This window comes from Vulpes vulpes, unplaced genomic scaffold (assembly GCF_048418805.1).
Source record: "Vulpes vulpes isolate BD-2025 unplaced genomic scaffold, VulVul3 u000000899, whole genome shotgun sequence".
NCBI lineage: Eukaryota > Metazoa > Chordata > Mammalia > Carnivora > Canidae > Vulpes > Vulpes vulpes.
The window spans coordinates 3,430,433-3,452,823 of record NW_027325780.1 but is presented as its reverse complement, the minus strand read 5'-3'; the positions used below and the strand labels follow the sequence as shown (position 1 = coordinate 3,452,823).

Sequence of the window (22,391 nt, the reverse complement as noted above, 5' to 3'; positions counted from 1 at the left end):
CCACTCAGATAATCCAGTATAATCTAGTCCTAACATCCTTAATTAATTATAATTATATCTGCAAACCTTCACCTTTTCACATCCACAGGTTGCAGGGAATTGGATGTATCTTTTTGAAGCCCATCATTCAACCTACTACACAAGGGAACAGGAAGAAATTCTGGAATGTTTTTCTCCAAATCTACCTTTTCTCCCTTTATTTTGGCTAACTTAAATTTCTTTCAAGATTCAACTCAGTTGTTACCCAATTGAGGGACCAACACTCTTAGGCCCAGTACATGCCCCTTCTATAATAATATTTATTACATATGCAGCACTGTTTTAAGTGTTTTATGTGTAGAACTCACTTAATTCTTGCTACAACCCTATGAGATAGTCCCCATTACTATCTGTATTTTACTGAATCCAAATATTCTGTTTCACTGTCCCTCTTCCTCAGTACACCTCCTCCAGGCCATCAACCAAGACTTAGTTTTCCCTCTGTCCCCAGCAAACACCATGGCACATCTATGGCTCTTTGTAAAGCCTGGTGGGTTGAATAAAAGACTGAACAAGAGATAGGTTGGCAATAGAACAAGGAGAGTTTTGAGTATCAATTTAAGACATTTGGATTTCACGTTTTAGATCACAGATGTCAAGTAGTTTTAAGGTTGAGAAGTGATAGGATGAACTCCTCTTTCAGATATATCCCCTCTTTGGGAGAAATCTCATCATCAAATATTGTTTTAATTATCACCTCAAAATAGATCATTCCATCTGAGCCTTCCTCCCGAGCTCTAGTCTCCCATTGCCAGCTTTTTGCTGTGTCTCTCCAGGCTTAAATTCAGCATGTCCAGACCAGCCCTCATTATCCTTTCCTTCCCCCAAAAGACACTCTTCCTATTTATCAAGTTTATAGGCATCCAAACTAGACAACTTGAATTAATCCCAAACACTTCCCTCACCCCGACTGCCAACCTTCACGAAGAAGGCAAATGATTTAGAAGAATTCTCAAAAGAAACTACAAATTAAAGATAATACTAAATTTTAAGCCTGAGAGTTTGGGATTATGAGCTAGTATGAGCCTTAACCAGGCTTAGCCTTAAAATAGTAGCCATCTAACCTCATCTGACAAGAACTGGCCCACAGATTTAAGATTATAGTAAAGAACATTTAAAACCGAGATTTCTATTCCCCATTTTAAATAATGAGCTACTTCTTAAGTATGAATCGGAGTTTGAAGTGTTAGTTGATGATAGTGTTAAAAAAGCTATCATGATTAGCAATATCTTTTTTTTCTTTTTTGGCAACATACATGTAGAGTCTAATATGACTATAATTTTTGTGTTTATAAAAGGATGGTTCACAAATATTCCAAGTAGAGTATTGTGCTTTTATTAGCTCTCACAACCTTTCCTAGAATCTCTCTCCTGGAAAAGTAAAGCACCCAGCCAAGCGAAAATAAATTGCTCAGTTTCATATTGTTAGATATTACAAAGTTAGAAAACAAATTCATGAGCTTTCAGTTCTTGCTGTTTCTAACTAAATGCTCACCAAGGTCATGAATAGCAGTCTCTTTAAAATTGCTTATTTTTTCCTTATAATTTATATTTGTTTTTATAATGTACATTAGTACAGTAGCACATGCATATAGTTGTAAATAAATAAATCATCCTGGGCTACTTATTATTCTCTAAGCCTGTTCCATTTTTCCTATAGCTTTCTGCTTTTGTTACTCTTTTTTTTTTCCAGTCTGGCTTCTGTCTTCTCCATTTGGCAGGGCCCTAATGATTGTTTAAGACTTCTCCAATATCCAGAAGCACAAATAATCCCTTTCCTTTCTATTCCTTTAGAACTTACCTCTATTTTTTTTTTAAGATTTTATTCATTTATTCATGAGAGACAGAGAGAGCAGAGACATAGGCAGAGGGAGAAGTAGGCTCCATGCAAGGAGTCCAATGTGGGACTGGATCCCAGATCCAGGATCACGCCCTGAGCCAAAAGCAGACGCTCAACCACTGAGCCACCTAGGCATCCCTAGAATTTACCTCTATTATGTACATCTCACCTTGTGTTATACTTACTTTGTTAGGATCTCCCTAGTGGATTGTGAGTCTCCAGAAAGGAAGTAATCGTACTTAGTCATCATTTGTCCCTAATGCCACACAGCTGCTATTAGTGGGGGTTGCAAATGTTAATTGAATTTAATCATCTCAAAACATTGATTATCTTAAATCTCAAAACAATATGAGATATAGAGATACATATGAGATATAAAGAAACAAGAAACAGAGGGCTACAGATTGAAATTAAAGCAAGAGCCTTAATTTCACATTCAGTATTTTATAAGGATGATTCTCAAGGTATGGTCTGTAGGTCCTTCTGACAGGCTGTGAATTTAACAAATGTCAATCTTCATTCATTACATGTGAAAGATGTGTAATTCCACAGATTTTTATTTTTGCAGGCAGCTAAGGGATATTTAGTAATCTACTAAATGAATTATTAAAATTTGATGTTTATAAACTATAATTGACACATATCTAAAGAGTGCTAAAGATTCCAATTTAGCTCTCTACTAAAAAGGCTGGCAGCCACAAAAATGCTTGGCAAATGCTTTGCAAATGCAGATAGTTGGATTCCCCTTAGATTTCAAAAGACCAATTTCTTATGCATCATCATGTGTATATTGAGGTAGCTGAAGTTCTGATTATAGTTCTTCTTGCTTATTAATTGTAATTGCTATTAGTTTAGTTTTATCCTTATCAGTTTGTTCTTGGTTCATTAATTTGCTAGTGTCGTCAGCTGGATAGTTCTAGGCATGAGCTCTGGAGGCAGTGTCCTCTGTGTTGTACTCTGTGGGAACTTGGGCAAGTTATTTCATTTTTCTGAGCCTCAGTTTTCTATCTCAAAAAGTGGGGGAGGTGAGTAAGAGTACTTATCTCATTGGTTTGATGTGAGGAATCACTGAAGGACGCCTGGGTGGCTCAGTGGTTGAAGCATCTGCCTTCGGCTCAGGGTGTGATCCCAGAGTTCTGGGATCGAGTCCCACATCGAGCTCCCTGCAAGGAGCCTGCTTCTTCCTCTGCCTATGTCTCTGCCTTCTCTCTGTGTCTCTCATGAATAAATAAATAAAATCTTAAAAAAAAAAAAAAAGGAATCACTGAGTTAAGGCATATAGAATGTACTGACAGGATGGTACTGGGCACAAAGAGAAGGCACCCAGCACGTAGTATATGATTATCGGTTAGGATTCATTCAGTTCAGCTAAGAGTATCAGAAGACCAGCCGCAGTGACTGAAGACAAAAGTTTCTTTCTTTACACATGACATGGGCAGTCCAGAGTTGGTATGACAGTGTGCAATTATCGTATATCCACGATTCTCCCATCTTGTCTCACTTGGAATGGGATTTCTATGTCATAATCTAGATGGCTTTTCTAGCACCACCCATCACATCTGCATTCCAGCTGGCAGGAAGCAAGAATTGACCCGTGCCAGGCCAAATAAAAATCTTTTCCCTGGTTTTTAAAAACTGGAGCTAGCAAAAAAGCAAGTGAATATACAAACAAAAAGATGAATCAGACTCCATAAGTACAGAGAACAAACTGATGGCTGTCAGTTGGGCAGGAGTGGGGGAATGGGTAAAATGGATGTAGGAGAGTGGGAGATATCAGCCTCCAATTATGGAATGAATAAATCATGGGGATAAAAGGTACAGCATAGGGATTGTAATAGCATTGTATGGTGACAGATGGTAGAGACTCTGGAGGCTAGGAGAAGCATAAATGTAGAGACTTGTCAATCACTATGTTATATACCTGAAACTTATGTAACATTGTGTATCAACTATATTTCAATAAAAAAATAGAGCTAGAGTAAGAGTTTTAATCTCTTCATGGGTGAAGAGATAAAATCTAGTGCTCTTCACATACTACTACTGGTAAGAATGTAAAACAGTGCTGCTACTTTGGAAAAAACTTGGCGACCCTTCAAAAGGTTAAATATAGAGATACCATGTGACACAGCAACTCTATTCCTACTCATATACCCAAGAGAAAGGAAACGTGGTCACATAAAAACTTGTACCCAGGGGCACCTGGGTAGCTCAGTGGTTGAGTGACTGCCTTTGGCTCAGGTTGTGATCCATGGGTCCAGGGATCGAGTCCCGCATCAGGCTTCCTCCGGGGAGCCTGCTTCTCCCTCTGCCTGTGTCTCTGCCTCTCTCTGTGTGTGTCTCTCATGAATAAATAAACAAAATATTAAAAAAAAAAACCAAAAATTTGTATCTGAATGTGCATAGATAGCAATATTATTCATAATAGCCAGAAAGCAGCAACAGCTCAAGTGTCCATCAACTGATAAATGGATAAACAAAATGTGACATATCCCAATGGAATGGAATATGATTACTCAAAAGAATGAAGTAATGATTCCTGCTACATGGATGAGCCTTGAAAATACGCTAGTTGCAAGAAGCCAATCACAGAAGATGATATACTGTATGATTGCATTTATACAAAATATGCAGTATAAGCAAATCCACAGAGACATAGGTAGGTGGCTGGGGGAGGCGGGAATGATGAGGGACTACTAACTGTATGGGGAGACAGTCCAATCATCTAGCTGTGATTTAAGCAGTCATATCTATGTAATAATGAAGCCTTGATAAAAACTGTAAAGAGATTCAGAGAGCTTCCGGGTTGGTGAATATATCAATTGTGCTAGGAGGGTGGCACAAGCATCCAGTCTTTCCCATTCCAGACCCTGTCTATGTGTCTCTTCTATTTAGCTGATCCTGTGTTGCATTCCTTATAATAAAACAGTAACTAAACATACAGTACTTTCCTGAGTTCTAGGAGTTATTCTAGTGAATTTTGAATCCTGAAGGGGAGATCATAAGAAGCTGCAAATTTGTATTCAGGCTGGTCTATTGAAAGCAGGTAGCCCCCTGGCCCATTTGGTGCTGGAGAATTGTTGGATTATACCAGGGAAGGTAGTATTTGCTAAGTGGGCCATTATCTAAAAGGTCTGAGAACACTACAGGGGAGTACTTAGTACAAAAGCACTAAACTTTGAATATAGACAGAAGGAGGAAATTGCGCTACTTTTCAAAGGACACTTCTCTGCTTATCAACCTTTACAAAGATATAGAAGCCTCTTTACCCAAAATTATTTAGTGGCAGGTGTGTCTAAAGGTGAAAGGATGAAATCAGGGCTCTCTTTTAGCAATATTAGTAGATGTATTTCCATCAGGAGGAATTTCCCTGGATCTTGAAACCAAACAGCTGCTGCTATCCCAGTAAGTCTGAATGCCACACATATTTCTTTCAGTAGATATTTTATTCCATTGATTCTTTTGGGAAAGTTGATTATGTCCGTACTTGGCCTGCACCCTCCTTTCCTCTTTGTTCTCTTCCTTTTGTACCATCCACTCCCAGATAGGGAGAAGGCCATTCTTAGTAATTAATATAGACAATGGCAGAAAGGCTCCAGAATTTTAAAGGGAGAAGAAACAGTTAATTATGAAAAAAATTATGAAAAAATTAGGCACCACTCTAAGCTTCAAAGCGATATATGTGGCATAATGTAAGCTAAATATTTATAAAATGAATATAAATAATGAGAGGACTTTTTAAATTTGCAACTGCAAAAATAGTGCAGAAAATAGTTCATTGATGTATGCGAACACAGGGTCTTTCTTATGAGGAATCATATCATTATCATATGTGTGACTAATCTTACTAAGTCAGAATCTCCACATATGGCATTAATTCATAAGCTAAAATTATAGTGAAAGATTTGTCTCTCCCCTAGACACAATCAGTGGTTTTCTTGTTATTTCAGAGTGAGAATATTTACTTCATTGAAGTAATTCATTGAATCATGATAAAAATGGTATAAAACATTTTTTTCTCATTTTAAAAAATTGTAGTTACAGTCTTATGATGGGTTGCCTTTGTACTAGAGGAAACATCTTTTGTTACTTTCCTAATATTTTAAAACTACTGGAGTCTCTGTTCAGAGCAACTTGAGGAAATGGTGAACATGAATAAAATTATGTAGACAATTTTTAGTTGGCTAATCGAATAACACTTTAGTTCATCCAAAGTGGTTCCTAGAGTCTGTAGCAAGTAAGTAGTTCATTTATTTTTAATTGCAAATTTAATTTCAGCTCCAATACTTTTATTTAGGAAAAGACTTCACAGGAGAAAGTATTAGGCAACAAGAAGAGTAATAATCAAATATGTAATAATCTTTAAGATTCCATCAGGCGGGGCTCATGATACTGTTTAGAGGGAATGAGGCCATTGTGTATTTTTAACTTTCTAATGTAACATATATTTGTAATAAAAATACATATGTATCTTTTTACTTTCTTAATGATTTAAATATATTTACAAAAAGAGCTGTGCGTTATAGTGGAAGGAGCACTGAATGGAAATCTAAGGTATTTGCTGTATGATTGTACTCTGAAACCATCCAGCTCTATAATCTCAGACTTATAAGTTAATGTAGCATTCCTGATTCCTGATTCCTTTTTCTGGAGAACATACTCAAGAGTCTCTAATATATTTCCTGGCTCCAAATTTCTGTGATTAATTCCATAATCTTTAGGGTGTGCCTACAACATTAACATATGTAGGAGTTGTAATGAGCATGGGATTGTAGTCACACTAAATGGATCCCCAGTTCTGCCTCTTACTTGCAATGTAACCTTAGGCAAGTAACCTTTCTGAATTCCAGCTTATTAATTATAAGCTTCCAGTTTATTAACTTTAATACTATAACAGACACTGTTAATGCCTTGGCCCATTGCCCCTCAGCCCACTGCTGCTGTATGGTATAGCTCTCATGCCCTGTCAGCTGCCCACCTCTGGGCCTGCTTCCATCTCCTTTGCTGCCCCTGGGCTTTTTCTGACACTCAAGAACTTGCGCAGCCCAGAAGTACAGGGAGTTAATGTCTCCAAGTGAAAACCTCCACCAGTGAGAGACAGAGTCTTCCTGACTCTCAGTGGGGCAATTTGGGGCACATTAACAAATTCCTCAGTGTGTCTCCAACTAGACTGAGCCCCTGTTCCCCACAGTTTACCTAGCTCATCAATCAACCCTGTATTAGCTTTTCTCACCTCACCTACCTGTCTCACTTTTCCCACCATCTGCTTTGTACTTCCTGGGCTCACATCCCAAATAATCTATTTGCACACAATTTCTTGTCTCAGGTCTTGCTTTTAGTAATCCCATTTCACAATTGCTGTATGATTAATTGAGAACACATGTATAGCATCTACTAGATCCTATATTAAGATGCTAACAAATTGTAATTATTATTATATCTGACAATTGAAACAGAATTTCAGGGACGCCTGGGTGGCTCAGTGGTTGAGCATCTGCCTTCGGCTCGGGTCATGATCCTGGGGTCCTGGGATTGAGTTCTGCATCGGGTTCCCTGCATAGTTCCCTGCTTCTCCCTCTATCTATGTCTCTGCCTCTCTCTCCATGTCTCTCATGACTAAATAAATAAAATCTTAAAAAAAACAACAAAAGAATTTCATGGTTCTAGGCAATGCTTAGATTGTGTTTCTACAGTTAAGCCAATGTTGACATCCTGCTAAAGTGTATTTACATAATTTTATGAGGTTATCTAAAATGCATAGAAAATTTTGTAAGTGGTGAAACTTTAGGTTAAAAATTTGGTATAGAGGGAGTGCCTGGCTTCACTCAGTTGGTAGAGCATGTGACTCTTGATCTCAGGGTTGTGAGTTTAAGCCCCAATTGGGTGTAGAGCTTACTTAACAAAAAGGGAAAAAAAAGTCTGGTATAGAAAAATAATATTTGGTAAGGATTTTTTCCTTTTCTTTTCACTTTCTCATTTCTCCTTTTCATTGTCTTTCTATATTGAGGTCATTGTTTTACTTCTATGTGAAATGTCATAAATTGAGTACTATTTCCTTGAAGAAATAAGTAGAATAGTATTTTTTTTAAATTTTTATTTATTTATGATAGTCACAGAGAGAGAGAGAGAGAGAGAGAGAGAGAGAGAGAGGCAGAGACAAAGGCAGAGGGAGAGGCAGGCTCCATGCACCGGGAGCCCGACGTAGGATTCGATCCCAGGTCTCCAGGATCGCGCCCTGGGCCAAAGGCAGGCGCTAAACCGCTGCGCCACCCAGGGATCCCAGAATAGTATTAATAATAATAGAAACAGCCTGTGTATAAATATAATTTTTTGACGACTATTCAATGATTCCACAAGTGTTTAATCATGAAAAGTTCATTTATTTGACTTTATCTAACATGACAATTCTACAGAAGAATGCTAGAAACTTTGTGTTTTTTTCAGTACTAGGATTGAATTTCTTTATTTCTTAGTCTATATCTTTCCTAGACAACTAACTGTATTTAACAAATATGCTCTTGTTTGTGGTCAGTATGTCCCCATTCAATTTAAAATGCATTCTTTGGGGGGGTGCGCCTGGGTGGCTCACTTGGTTAAGCATCCAACTTTTTTTTTTTATATAATTTTTTACTGGAGGGGATCCCTGGGTGGCGCAGCGGTTTGGCGCCTGCCTTTGGCGCAGGGCGCGATCCTGGAGACCCGGGATCGAATCCCACGTCGGGCTCCCGGAGCATGGAGCCTGCTTCTCCCTCTGCCTGTGTCTCTGCCTCTCTCTCTCTCTGTGACTCTCATAAATAAATAAAAATTAAAAAAAAATTTTTTTACTGGAGTTCGATTTGCCAACATATAGCATAACATCCAGTGCTCATTCCGTCAGGTGCCCCCCTCAGTGCCCATCACCGTCACCCCATCCCCCCACCCACCTCCCCTTCCATTACCCCTTGTTCATTTCCCAGAGTTAGGAGTCTCCCATGGTTTGTCACCCTCTCTAATTTTTCCCTCTCAGTTCCCCTCCTTTCCCCTATAACCTCTTTCACTATTTCTTATATTCCCCATATGAGTGAAACCATATGATGATTGTCCTTCTCCGATTGACTTATTTCACTCAGCATAATACCCTCCAGTTCCATCCACGTTGAAGCAAATGGTGGGTATTTGTCGTTTCTAATGGCTGAGTAATATTCCATTGTATACATAGACCACATCTTCTTTATCCATTCATCTGTCGATGGACATCGAGGCTCCTTCCATAGTTTGGCTATTGTGGACATTGATGCTATAAACACTGGGGTGCAGGTGTCCCGGCATTTCATTGCATCTGTATCTTTGTGGTAAATCCCCAGCAGTGCAATTGCTGGGTCGTAGGGCAGGTCTATTTTTAACTCTTTGAGGAACCTCCACACAGTTTTCCAGAGTGGCTGTACCGGTTCACATTCCCATCCAACTCTTGATCATGGTTCAGGTCTTGATCTCAGGGTCGTGAGTTCAACCCCCTCATTGGGCTCCATGCTGGATGTGGGACCTATTTAAAACAAAACAAATAAAATGCATTCTTTGCTTATTTGGTAGTTCTTAAAAAATGATGAAATGGAATAGAATGAATCTTGTAACAAGCAGGTGTAGGTATGTCAATACAACAAGTTCTTAATTACACATGCTAACTAAAAAGACCACTGTAAGACTTCTGGGTTTATCTGAACAGGCTTAAATTCTCTGGGCTTGTTCCAAGAGCAGAAGGGCATCCCTTGGGCAGTGCCAGGTGCATGCAAAGGCATAATTTTTCTTCTATTTTTTTAAAATTTATTTTTATTGAGATATAATTGACATACAACATCAGGTAAGTTTAAGGTTCAATTGTTCAATTATATCATGTAATTATCATTTCTTTTTGTGGTGGAAACAATAAAGATGAAACTCTTAGCAACTTTGATGTTTATAATATAGTATTGGTGTATATAATTACTACGCTGTGCATTAGATCTCCAGGACCTGTTTATCTACTGGTTGCAAGCTTGTACCCTTAAACAACTTCTCCCCAATTTCCTCATCCTTAGGTAACCACTATTCAGCAGTGTGCGATGCCTTTCTGTAAAACATCAGTATGTATCAAAAGCTTCAAAATGTGCATAATAATAATAATAATAATAATAGCTTAATTAAGATTTCTTAAAATTTTCTTTGTAGGAGCTTGTTTCCACCCAATGGTAGTTAGATATTGAATGAAAGGTAAAAAGGAAGTATGGGCATATTGCTATCTGGCAGAAAGTAATTCTGAAAAGGCTACGTAATGTATGATTCCATTTCTGTGACACTCTGCGAAAGGCAAAACTATAAAGTCTGTAAACAGATCAGTGGTTGCAAAGGGTTTAGGATAGGTTGAATAGGTAGAATACTTGGGTTGAATAGGTATAATACTAAAGATGCTTTAGGGTGGTGAAGCTGTTCTGCATGATGCTATAATGAATCATATATGTAGTGAATACATGACATTATGCATTTGTCAAAACCTATAGAACTTTACAGCATAAAGAGTAAACCTTAATGAATGCAAATTAAAAAAATAATTTAGAAGGTTGGGGATCCCAGGAGAGAATACAGAGTGTGACAAAAGAATCTAAATGTATTACAAATGATATGAAATATCGTCATTAAAGAGGTAGTAGGAGAAAGATGCTGACCTGAGTAGCTTTGAAAATGAATGGAGTCTAAAGATTAAAGTGAAAAGAAACTGTACACAATGCAGAGCACATAATAAACATCGTGCTCCAAGTGATACAGTTGTTTCTTATGGGGTATATGTTAACAATTCTGAAACTGCTGAACATGTAAACTAAGATTGAACAGTGAAGTAAATGAGTGATGGATATAATCTGAGCCCAGTTTCTCACTGCTGGAGTGGGAGGTGACAGACAAACAAGGAGGAAAGCTAGGATGTTCTAAGGACTAATGGATTTGAATTGGAGACATCGTATGCACTCATGTTTATCTTCATATAGATACAAATCACTACATAAAGAAATATTTGTAGATATGTGCCAAAACATTGGTTCCTATACACACATACTTCCTTACTCGGACAGCTAACAGCCTCGAAGCAATCACATTCCAATAAGCAATGAGCACACCTAATGCCCAGATCTTGGTTTCTAATACCATTCTCCAGTAAAAGAAACCAGAGCCCATTAGAGAAATGGCAGATTCTAAGCCTGGAGAGGAAAATATACAAGATAAGCCTGAAGCATTTTGTAAGTGTCAGAATTAAGAAAGTGCTAAAACAACAACAAACAACAAACTCAACACACCCAAAAACAAAAACAAAAGCCAATAATGGGGTATGTTAAAGGGACTTAGTAGCCAACTGAAGGAGCTCCCAAATCTATTCTCATTACATTTTATCAAGGATACCAGACTATCAACATAACTCATTGTTGACACTGACCTTAGTTGTATGGCTGAAGTAGTGTTTGTCAAGTTTCCACACTCTATGATGTAATTAGAATGGCACTTTACCTCTTTCATCTTCCTGCCACAGACACATAACTTTAGTCTAAGCTTGAGGGAAATATCAGACAAATGGAAGTTGAAAGACATTCTACAAAACACTTGACCAGTACTCCTCCAAACTGTTAAGGTCATCAAAAGCAAAGAAAGTTTTAGGAACTGTCACAGCCAGGAGAAGCCTGAGAAGACATTATAGCTAAATATCCTGGAATGGGAAAAGGACATTAGGTAATCTGAACCTACTGAAGGAATTTGAATAAATTATGGATTTAAACTAATAATAATTTATCAATTTGGGTTCATTAATTGTAATAAGTGTACCATACTCATATAAGATGTTTATAATAGGGGAGACTAGGATCCCTGGGTGGCGCAGCGGTTTAGCACCTGCCTTTGGCCAAGGGCACGATCTTGGAGACCCGGGATGGAATCCCACGTCGGGCTCCCGGTGCATGGAGCCTGCTTCTCTCTCTGCCTATGTCTCTGCCTCTCTCTCTCTCTGTGACTATCATAAATAAATAAAAAAATTAAAAAAAACTTTATAATAGGGGAGACTAAGTATGGGTTATATAAAGTATACTATCTTTACAATTTTTCTACAAACACAGAAACATTTTTAATAGAATTTTATTTTTAAAAAATGATAGCCAATAAAAAAATAGCTTCTACACTGGGAAAAAATTAAAAGGACCTGTGGCTTATAGTAAATAAATACACAACACAGATCCCTTTCAAGGGAGGATTTGCTTTCTAGCCACTGGGAGTGCAGTTAGCAAACAATCTCAAGTATCCACTCCTTCAAAGTTTTCCTTAACTGTAAAGAGATGACTCTTATAAGGTCACAGCTTCCAGAAGCAGCCCATCTAGTGACTGAACAAGGTGGGTGTAAAGTCATGGCCATTTCTGCCTAAAGATGGACAACTCTAATGAGTAGCATTTGCTCTAGAACTCCTAACTGGATTGGCTGACTCTCCAGTATTTGCTCTAGAACTCCTTACTTTGTTGGGTCTATATTATGGTTCAAATTCCCCTGGTGCCCAATCCTGCTTCATCCCACTTCTTTTTACAAGTTTTATCTCTAATAAACATCTTGCACTCCAAACTCTAGTTTAGCATCTGCTCCCAGGTTGCTCTCTGCCAATCATGAGCCTCCTCATTTAACAGAAGACTTTTATTTAGCATTAAAAATAATTTCCCTCTAAGCCTTAGCTGGATCCCCAACTTATGTTTAAATATTGAAACATATTTACTTAATGCCTTCTCTGTTATCATTTAAAGACGTTTTTAGACATGGACTTATATCCTAATTTCATACCCATATTCTGATACAAATAGCATCCTGATAGCACAACTTTTGCCTGTCCAGCAGCTCTAAATTCTTCTTTTGGAAAGAGTATTTCCATTTTTTCTTTTAGGAACTAAAAATGTCTATGCCTTGGGATTTTGGTGGAATCTATGAAGGTACACGTGCACATGTACATGCACACTAGCATAAGGATCTAAAATAGGCCAACCAGACTTCCACGCAGGCATTCGAATTTTTAGCAGAGTGACTGCAATTTGGGAAATGAAGCTGAATCCCACCATAGGTGATGTAGTGCCTAAAGAGATGCTTCTCTTCTATGTGAGGCCTGACTGTTCTGAGCTACCCAGATCCTTGTAATGAATATTGGTTTTGCCAATTTTAGCCAGTGTTTCTTTCACTTGAACTAAAAACAATAACAACAAAAAATATGACCCTAGTGGATATATTTTTACTTAATAATCTTTATACATAGCAATCCACAGAAATAAAGAATATTTGTAGTGACAGTTGGTAGCTACACTTCATGGTAAGCAAAGCTTACTGTACAGAGAAGTTGAATCACTATGTTGCACTCTGAAACTAATGTAACATTGTGTATCAACTATATCCAAATAAAAAATAAAAACACAAAAAGACTATTTGTACACTTCTGAAAAGTGGAGGGAGTTATTACAAAGTATTGAGGACAGTTAGAGCAAGGTAGCTAAAGGTGAGGATTTTTCTCAAGTCCCTACAATATCTACCAATCCTACTTCAGGAATTTCTTCTAAGGAAGTATTTAAATAAGCAGTGCAAGGTGTATGTGCTAGGCTGTTGACTCCGGAGTTACTTGTAAAAATGAAATATAGGGGTGCCTGGTTGCTCAGTCAAACATCTGGCTCTTAGTTTAGGCTTGGGTCATGATCTCCAGGTCGTAAAATGGAGCCCCTTTATTGGGCTCCCTGCTTAGCAGGGAGTCAGCTTGAGATTCTCTCCCTCTCCCTGCTCCTCCCTCCACTTATGCCTCTCTCTCTCTCTCTCTCTCTCAAAATAAATAACAAATAAATCTTCAAAAGAATGAAATATAGAAATAATCTAGGTATTAGTTATGGTCATTAAAAATGTAATAAAGGCTTATATGTATTAATATGAAAAGATGTTCTGTATACCTGTAAGTAAATAAGGTGATGGTAAAATGAAATACCATTTTTGTTTTTACAAATATGTCTATATCTGTATATGTGAATATACATAGAAAAAATCTAGAAATGAATATGCAGAAATATTGACAGCAGCTATCTGAATGGTAGGATTATGAGTGATCCTGGTTTTTATGTTTTTCAGAAATTTTCCAGTTTTTTTGCAGAGGTACATCTATAATAAGAAATAATCAGTGGATTATTAAAAAGTAATACTCTTGAAGGATCTTCAACAATATAAAAATAATGTTAAGTAGAAAAAGGAATAAAGTACTATTTTTAGTATCACCTTAATTTTATAAAAATATTCACTATTTTAGAACAAAATGCACCAGCATATTAATGTGCTTTTTTCTAAGAACCTAGATTATTAAAGATTCTAATATTCTTATGCATAAATAATGAACAAATAAACACACAAACATGCACACATATATAATTTATCTAAACAAAAACAAAATAAAAGTTAAAAAAAGTTTTGAATCTAGACACAAATATAAACCCTGTTATTGCATAAGACCAGAGAAAGAGTATTACACATTTAAATTCAATCCCTTTCTGATTAGCTGGTTTCATCTGACTGGGGAGGATGTTGATAAGAAGGATCAGAGAGAGAGAGAGGTAATCAGATCCAGTTTGGGATTAACCCTAAAAAGAATAAATGGACTTGACATCTTTTTTTCTGCCAATCACCTCTGCTGGGGCCAATTTGATTCATACCCGACCACTCTTCTAACTCCCCTTATTTCTATTACTATCATTATTATTAATATAATTTGCTCCTACTGAAACTAGAATGTCAACCAGGAATGCACAGTAGCCACATTAAAACTTTGTAAGCGTGCTAGCTCTTCCATTTTTAAAAGTTAATTTATTGGATGGATGAATAAATAACTATTGAATGCCTACAATATGCATGGCCTTTTTTTTAAATTTTTTTAATCTTTTTTTATGCATGGCCTTTTAAGAAAAATGAAAAATCACAAAATATGGTCATTCCAGAATTATTGTTTTTTTTTTTAAGGATTTTATTTATTCATTCATTCATGAGAGATGCAGAGAGAGAGCAAGAGAGGCACAGAGACACAGGCAGAGGGAGAAGCAGGCTCCATGCAGGGAGCTCAGTGCGGGACTCAATCATGGGTCTCCAGGATCACACCCTGGGCTGAAGGCGGCGCTAAACTGCTGAGCCACCCAGGCTGCCCCAGAATTATTGTTATTAAACAATAACAATGATATAAAGTCATTCCAGGACAGTACGCCACCACAATAGAGGCAGGATAACAGTAGAAAGTGTATGGACTGAAGAGTCAAATTGTACTGGCTTCCCATCAGTCTCTGCCACTTCCTTTGACATATCCCATAGATATGACATATCCCATAGATATACTCTACAAGCATCAGTTTTTTTCATCTATAAAAGGAAGAAAATAATACTATGCTATACATAGTAGTTGGTTTTCAAGAGGGTCTCTAGTGCATTTGTTTCTTGCTATTCACACCCCTGTGTAGTCACCTCTGACACTGAATAGGGTTAATTTGATAATCAATAGGATGTTGCAGAAATGATACAGTGCAATTTTCTAAAGCTAGGTTGTAAAAGCTTCCATCTTGCCCTTTTCTTTGTTTTGGGAAGATCAACTGCCATGTATGTCATAAGGACACTCAGCCCTATTGTAAAGTCTACATGGTAAAAGAACTGAATCCTCTTACTAACAACTGGTGCCAGTTTTCAGGCATCTGAGTGAGCCACATTGGAAGCAGATCCTTTACCCCTCCAAGCCTTCAGGTGACTGCAGCCTCAACACTCTAACTGCAATGTCATCAAGAGATGCTGAGCCCAGAATCACCTAGATAGGCTGCTTCTGATTTCCTGACCCACAGGAACTATGAGATAATCACTGTTTATTAAGTCACTACATTTTGGGGTAATTTCTTATACAGCAATATCTAACCAGTATTTGAAATCATAATATATTAGCATCTTTTTGTTTTGTCTTCTCCAACACCAGACAATTGAGAGGACAGGGTTTGAGGGCAGCATCTTTGGAATGAGGAGGGATGTTGAGGGCTACAGAAACATGTGCCAAGTTGTACCTGAGGGTGTATAAGGGCACATATACACTTATTCTGTGGGAATATTTGGTTTTCTCTCTAGGTAAGAGGCATAGAATAGTTGCTAAAGGAAATATCACGTAATAGAAAAAAAACAAAAAAACAGTGCTATTTGTGTAGATAGCACAAATGTGTAGTGATCTGATCTACAAGACTCTTTTCTGTTCTTTTTTCATCAGTTCTGTGGTGTAGGAGTAGAAATGATGCAAATTGTCAGCAACTGGGGAAAGCCCAAGGAAAAAGGTCATCAAGGGCCAGAATATTTGGGGCATTGGTAGGGGATACTGATGCCCTTGGTACTAACATATGTATTTCTTTTATGTGAACCTCTAGTTACTAATTTATACTATAAAATTGTCAATATTTGACTATTCTGACATATAAATCTTCCTATACTTCAACTTATATTGACTCTATAAGGGTAAATCCACAGGCTCCTTGTAAAGGAGTGGAGACAGTTGAGCTCATTAGAGGAAAGAAGCAAGTCTCTTAAGAAATTACATCTTGAGGGGCACTTGGCTGGCTGGCTCAGTCAGTGCAGCATGCAACTCCTGATTTCAGGGTTGTAGGTTTGAGCCCTGTGTTAGGTGTAGAGATTATTTAAAAATAAAGTCTTAAAAAAAAAAAAAAGAAATTACATCTTGAGAAAAAAATCTTTAAAATTAAAGGGAATTTTCTTTGAATGCTCTCTATTTTCCAATGCCTGGAACACAATGAACTCTTAAGTCTTTTAAAAAGATGTACATGCACATGATTATGAAAGCAAATTACAGCAAGTATGTAAAAGAAAAAAAAAGTCTCTTACCTGCTTTATTTGTTTTCAGCTTCAAGTAACAGAAATGTGACACCTAAAACTGGCTTAGATAAATGAACTAAATATTAATGTGTTTATTTATCAGAGGTGGGAGATAGGGCTCAGTTAGTTGATTTAGCAGCCTAACAGTATTTTGTCTGTCTGCTCTCTAGTCCATGGGCTTTAGCCTAAGGCTGAATTTCTTTCATAGTTGTAAAATGAAAACATTTAGGCTTCATGCTTCCTTGTTTGCATCCAACAGAAGAGAGAAAAGCTGACGTCCTGTGAATTTCTCATAAGAGTGAGAAAGCATAAATCTGAGAACCTTCCAGCAAACCTCTCCTTTCATTTCATTAGACAGAATTGGGTCACTCATACCAGGTCACTTTCAAGAGAATGGAACCGTATTTATACCAATCTCCTCCCTGGAGAAAAAGTCAGTCTTCCAAATGCATTTGAATAAAATGGGTATGGTTGAGTCATCCAGTGTTTATTACCTTGGCCCACACCTGGCCCGTGTGCCCTTTCTTCTTTCTTTTTTTCTTCCTTTCTTCTTCTTCTTCTTCTTCTTCTTCTTCTTCTTCTTCTTCTTCTTCTTCTTCTTCTTCTTCCTTATTTTTATTTTTATTCAAAAGCTTTTAAATAACAAGGCAGGCTCTAGGGTTAGTTTTTGTAGCCTCGGCTGGCCCTGCGGCCTCTGGCATGCTCGAACTTCCAGCCCTTGGATCTCACGTAGGGTTTGGTGTGGCTGTGTGGGGTTGCTGGGACCTTGCCAAAGTGTACACCTCTCGGCCCTTGCGTGGACCGGAGAGCAAGACGGTGCCACAGCCCTTGGGGGAGTCCAGGGCCAACTGGTCGAAGGTGAGGATCTTGCCAGCTTTGAGGATGCGGCTCCGGGCACGGCTACTCACGCGCAGTGCGCACACCTTCAGCTTGGGCACCTCCTGGACACGCACATCATCCGTTATGGTCCCTACGACCACAGCTGTTCTGTTTTCCCGGCCAGGCAGTTTCATCTTCCGGATCATCCGGGAAAGGGAGAGAGGTGGCCGGTTGGTGCGACTCATGAAAAACCTCTTCAACATAACCTGGTTAAAAGTAGAGTTGGTTCGTCTGGCCAGAAACCTGTACAGCTTGACCAACAGTCTCAGTAGACGTCCTGGCTCTTGGGCTCCTTGCGCCGAACCTTTCGGTCCTTGTTGTGGCGGATGTCGACTCGCATGATGGCACCTCCTGCTCAGCCGGTCCGGGAAGCCCCATGTGCCCTTTCACAGAGGCAAACACTACTGCCAGTTTCCTGTGCGTCCTAAAGATATTCTATGCATATTCATTTTTAGGAGTCCTTCTCTTTCTAGTCTCTTTTTAGAGAAATGGTAGCATATTGTCTCACATTTTGCTTTTTTGTGTAGTACATTATTCGTAAATGTTTAAGAAATGGTAAGAAGATATATTTTGTAAGCCAGATGGTTTTTATTCTAATTGTTCACTTTGCTTACTTCACTAGCATTAAAGTTTTGTTTTGTTCTTTTTTTTTTTTTTTTGGTTCCAGCCAATTTCTATTGGGCTAAGGGGGAAATGGGGTAGTCTGGCTAGAGTGAGGCCAGAGCATTAAATGGGATCAGCGGACCCTGGGTGTCTGTATGATAGTGGTAGCAGAAAGGAAGAGAATCTCAGAGGTTAGGTAAACTAATATAACAGAACAACAGTAATACCAAATGTATGTTGAGTGCCTCCTGTGTTCCATGTTGTGCCAAACATATACTCAGTAAAAATCAAATTAGATCTGCTTGGTTGCTATCTCTTCACATCTAAAGATTCTCCTTCAAACAATAAAGCTTGTGTTACTATTTTAATAATGGAAGTTCTTCTTGGTAAGTAAAACTCCAAAGAAGTGCGTTAAGAATGATGCAAGTGCTGAGGAAAGGCATAGCATGATGAAGGATGCGGATGAAGGAGTTTAACAAACCTGAATTTGAATTTTGGCTCTGCTTCTTACTAGTGTCACAATGATGATTGGACACTGGGCAATTTTCTTAATGTTTTTGTGCTTCACTATCCTCATCTGTAAAATAGGGAGATATCAGAGAGCTTGTTGTGATGATTAAATGAAATGCATGCAAAATATCTTACATGGTGCCTGACAGAGTAAGCCTTCAGTAAGTCTAAACAGAAGTTTGATATTATGTGATGACTTCTAGAGAAAGAGACCTGTTTAGAGTTTTTGATATAAAAGCAACTACAGTAATTTTAAAAATAAATTTTATTGATATATAATTGATATATAATAATATACATTTTAAGTATACAGTTGAATGAGCTTTGACAAATTAATTCACCTATATAATCACTATCATAATCCTAGAACATTTTTCTTGCTCCAAAAATTCCTCTTGTACCCTTTTCAAGTCAGTCTTCTCTACCTGAGACCCCAGGTCATCACTATTTTTTAAATATAAATTTTATTTATTTATTCATGAGAGACACATACAGAGAGAGAGGCAGAGACACAGGCAGAGGGAGAAACAGGCTCCATGCAGGGAGCCTGACGTGGGACTTGATCCCAGGTCTCCAGGATCAGGCCCTAGGCTGAAGACAGCGCTAAACCGCTGAGCCACCGGGGCTGCCTAGGTCATCACTATTTTGTTTTCGGTAACTATAGTTATGTTTTTAGAATTTCATATCAATGGAATCATATTATATATACTTTTTCTGTCTTATTTCTTTCACTCAGCATATTTTTTAGGTTTATCCACATGTTGCATGTATCTGTAGTAAATTTTACTATTGAGTGTCCAATTATATAGAAATTGCACAATTTATCAACTAACCAATTGACACTCTTGGATTATTTCCATTTTTTGGTTATTATAAATAAAGCTGCTATAAACATTCTGTGGATGCATGTTGTCATTTCTTTTGTGTAAATAACTGATTGGAACTGTTGAGTTAAATGGTAGATAGGTATTTATAAGAAGGTGCCAAGCTGTTTTCCAAAGTGGTTGAATATTCTAACAATGCATTAGAGTTCAGGTACAATACGTCCTACCTACCAATTAGTATTGCCAGTTTTTCTGATTTTCATCATTCTAGTAACTTTAATTATGGTCTAATTTGCATTTCCATAAAGACAATGATGTTGAGTGTCATTTCATGCACATTGGCCAAACATATATCTTCTTTTATGATGTGTGTATTCACATATTTTGCCCATTAAGAAAACTTCTTTGCAAGAATTGCGGATTTTTTTTTCAGTCTGTAGCTTGCATTTTCTTAACGGTGTCTTTGGAGGAGCAAAAGTTTGAATTTTGATGATATCCAGTTGGTTAGTGTTTTCTGTGTCTGAAGAAATCCTTGTCTAATCTAAAGTCATTAGGATTTTCCTATGATTTCTTCCAGAAGTGTTACTTTTTTTTTTTTTTTTTTAAGAAATCTCTATGCCCAATATAGGGCTCAAACTCACTACCCTGAGATCAAGAGTTGCATGTTCCACCTACTAAGCCAGTCAGGCACCTCAAAGTGTTAGGTTTATGATCCATTTGGATTTAAGCTTTGTGTATAAGTAAAATCAGTCATATGCATGTATCTGTATGAATACGTGAATCTTGGCTCTGCTTCTTACTGGTGTCACAATGATGATTGGACACTGGACAATTTTCTTAATGTTTTTTATCCATATGACATCTAATGGTTCTGGTGTGATTTCTTGAAAAGACTATCCTTTTCCATGGAATTACCTTGGCCTCTTTGTCAAAAATCAATTCACCAGACATGTGTGAGTATATATTTGGATACTCTGTGCTCTTTTGAAGGACTATATGACTGTATTTTTGCCAATTCAACAATGTCTTGATAACTAGCTTTTTAGTAAGCCTTGAAATCAAGTAGTTTGAATTCTTCAACTTTGTTCTTTTTTTTTTTTTTTAAGATTTTATTTATTCATGAGAGACACAAGAGAGGTAGAGACATAGGCTGAGGGAGAAGCAGGCTCCCTGCAAGGAGCCCACTGTGGGATTGGAACCTGGATCCTGGGATCACACCCTGGGCCAAAAGCAGACTCTCAACTGCTAAGCCACCCAGGCGTCCCTTCCAACTTTGTTCTTTTTCAAAATTATTTTAGCTATCCTAGGTATTTTGTGTTTCTGCATTAAATTTTAGAATCAAGTTGTCAATTTCTATTACAAATGCTCCCTGGGATTTCAACTGTGATTATACTGAATCTATAGATTGATTTGGGGAGAATTACATTTTTAAAATATTGAGTCATCTAATCCATGAAGATGGTATATCTCTTCCTTTAACTTGTCTCAGCTGTGTTTTATACACACACACACACACACACACACACACACACACACATATATATGATTTTATTTATTCATGAGAGACACACACACAGAGAGAGAGAGGCAGAGATACAGGCAGAGGGAGAAGCAGGCTCCATGCAGGGAGCCCGATGTAGGACTCCATCCTGGGTCCCCAGGATCGCCCTGAGCCGAAGGCGGAGCTAAACTGCTGAGTCACCGGGGCTACCCTCAGCTGTGTTATATACGGTACAAAGCTTGTGCATATTGTGATAAATGTATCTCTATTTTATGATTTTGATCCTGTCTTACAATAGCTTTATATTTAATTATTTCATTATCATAATGACCCTTTCTATGATGTAAGTATGAGCTTCATTTTATAGGAAAATGGGACTCAATGAGATCAAAAGACTGGCTCAGTATCATAAGATTGGCTAATCTTATTTCTGGAAATGTATCTTAGAGATATGCTTTCTCATGTTCAAAATGACAAGCAAAAGGTTATTTCAGCATTGGTTGTAATGGCAAAAGTTTAGAAACAACACTGAATATATCAGTGGGACTGTTAAATAGATGATACATCTTTAAAAGTATTAGGCAACAGTATAAAAGAATGAGGAGGATAACTGGTCACTCATATAAAAGGATGTGTAAAATACAGTGCTAAGTAAACAAAACAAGGTGCAGAATGATACACATGGTTTTTCTTTTATGTAAAACATGGGATAGGGTGGGAAATAAGAATATATATTTACATTTACTTGAAGTTGCTTTAAGAAAACTCTGGAAAGATACAATAGACACTAATCAATTATCTTTCAGGGAAGGGATGGGGACTGGACAGATTGTTATTGGAGTGGGAAACTTCATTCTATACAATTTTATACTATTTTTTTTTAAATTTTTTTGTTAACTTTTATTTATTTATGATAGTCACAGAGAGAGAGAGCGAGGCAGAGACATAGGCAGAGGGAGAAGCAGGCTCCATGCACTGGGAGCCCGACGTGGGATTCGATCCCGGGTCTCCAGGATCGTGCCCTGGGCCAAAGGCAGGCGCTAAACCGCTGTGCCACCCAGGGATCCCTATACTATTTTTTTTAACCATATAAATATATTACTTCTGAGACTGATTTTCTCCCAGTATCAATTTTTTCATTTCTTCCTTTTATAAATAGGGTCCTCTACCCAACTTTTAGTATGGCATTTGGTGCCATATAAGAGATTTTAAAAAAAAAGAGGGATTATATATCCTAACCTCCCCTAGAGCTGAGTACATTTATGTGACTGAGTTTTGCAATGGATTGTAAACAGAAGTGAT

General features: G+C 37.7%; 1 pseudogene; it reads right to left on the bottom strand.

Annotated features, from left to right (window-relative positions):
• Positions 1–17,425: 17,425 nt before the first annotated feature.
• LOC112915623 (large ribosomal subunit protein eL18-like) lies at positions 17,426–18,923 on the bottom strand (annotated as a pseudogene).
• Between the last annotated feature and the right edge of the window lie 3,468 nt (positions 18,924–22,391).